Source organism: Sinocyclocheilus rhinocerous, unplaced genomic scaffold (assembly GCF_001515625.1).
Source record: "Sinocyclocheilus rhinocerous isolate Xijiao unplaced genomic scaffold, SAMN03320098_v1.1 scaffold1762, whole genome shotgun sequence".
Taxonomy (NCBI): Eukaryota; Metazoa; Chordata; class Actinopteri; order Cypriniformes; family Cyprinidae; genus Sinocyclocheilus; species Sinocyclocheilus rhinocerous.
The window spans coordinates 94,065-95,698 of NW_015636932.1; the positions used below are offsets into that span (position 1 = coordinate 94,065).

The 1,634-nt window shown below is 38.0% G+C and overlaps 1 protein-coding gene across 3 annotated transcripts in view; it reads left to right on the plus strand.

Annotated features, from left to right (window-relative positions):
• LOC107748299 (transmembrane protein 108-like) overlaps positions 1 to 1,634 on the plus strand; it is an 81,781-nt gene continuing 80,147 nt past the window's right edge. For all 3 annotated transcript variants that reach the window (XM_016563039.1, XM_016563040.1, XM_016563041.1), the window contains exon 1: positions 1 to 113. The gene's annotated coding sequence lies outside the window, so the exon portion shown is untranslated. The remainder of the gene's footprint in view (positions 114 to 1,634) is intronic.

Below are 1,634 nucleotides of genomic sequence, written 5' to 3' on the forward strand. Positions count from 1 at the left end.
TGATACCGTGCGGGAAACGTGCGCTTTGCGCGTTTCACTTGGACCGGTGACGCGGCGGCTTTGATGAGCCGGTTCTGCTGGGAGGAAGAGGTTTCGGACTAGTCCCCATATAGGTAAACCTAAACACCTTATTCTCCAGGTTATTTACAGCTTGTCGCTGTAGGTTATTGTCTTGCGTACATTGTGACATCGTTAATTACGCATTGGTACTGTAACTTACTCGATTTTGGAGCTCCGATGACACAAGTCTCTTAAAATCATTTCTGAATATGGCATTATTTTTGAATGATTTTTGGGCTTTCCCCAGCCGGCATTACACTCCCATGAAAGATGCTGTAATCGGATTGTTCAGTGTCTTGATGCGTAACTGATATTCTACAGAGTCATGGATAGGGATGCGAATCATACGGAATCGATTCTGGTTCCCTAACAGTTCCATGAACGATTCACTAGTAATTTGGAAAGAGAAATATTTAGAGAAAATGGGATTCGTGTTTTATTTACTGCCCCCAGCAGTCTCAAAGGATGGGACATTTTCAGATTTCATCATACAAAGCTATAACAAATTAATTTTCTACAATTAGTAACATTTCAAAATGTTCACAGAAACCTAAGAAAATGCCATTTTTATTGCAATTCTTTAAAAACAGACCATGACAGGCTATAGGTATTCATTAAACTACTTAACAAAATGTGGTAGCGTATTTAATTCATAATTTCCCTGTTGAAAAAAAACTATAGAAATCATCACAGAAATGTCTAATGGTTCCCACTTTTAACCATTAAAACCATTAAAAATGGTTTTCTGTTGTGTGTTTTGGGACATAGCTTCCATTAAGATTTATTGGTTTTAACAAGCCACCAATAGAAGGCGACCAATTACCAGTAGTAACCCAAAGGGTCAGTTACAGTTTCCATTAAAACCAATACAAGTCCCATTATAACCAGTAAAACCATTACACATTTTGTGATGGTGTCAATTGTTTTGTTTTGTTTTTCAGCAGGGTTGTTAATTTTATGAAAACAAAACTCAATGTGTTGCTATAGCCTTTTGGTTTGAGTCTTACAAGCCCTATAAGCCTACATTTTAACAGGAATAACTTGCGGTTCGAATTAATTCAGTAACCGCTCCGACTGATTCATAAATGTCATTCAGTGAAATTCTGCTCATGAGTCATTCGCTGAATCATGAAAATCGCAGTAACACAAATTATTATTTAGTAATGTAGCTATTTATTTTAATACACTAAAATACGTATTCACAAGGTTCATTCATTTGGAAAACGGACTAGGCCTACAGTCTCGTATGTTTTTGATTCACTAAAAGTCACCAGCTCAAAAGAGTCATTCGTGTAGGAATCGGACCACACTGGTGGGGCTGTAGATTCAGTAGAGGTGTTGATGTGCTGAATAGAAGTGCAGGAGTATTTTAGTCCGGTTTTCTGTCCGCAACGACGGAAAATACACACAAACGTCATTAAAATCGGTCGGTTCCGCTATTGTCTAAACAGAACCGAACAAGAACTAGTTAGGTATTGATCCCAACCCTTGTCATAGAGTATAACGGCTCACTCATAAACTAACATTTCAATTGCTCTCTCTCTCTCTCTCTCTCTCTCTCTCTCTCTCTCTCT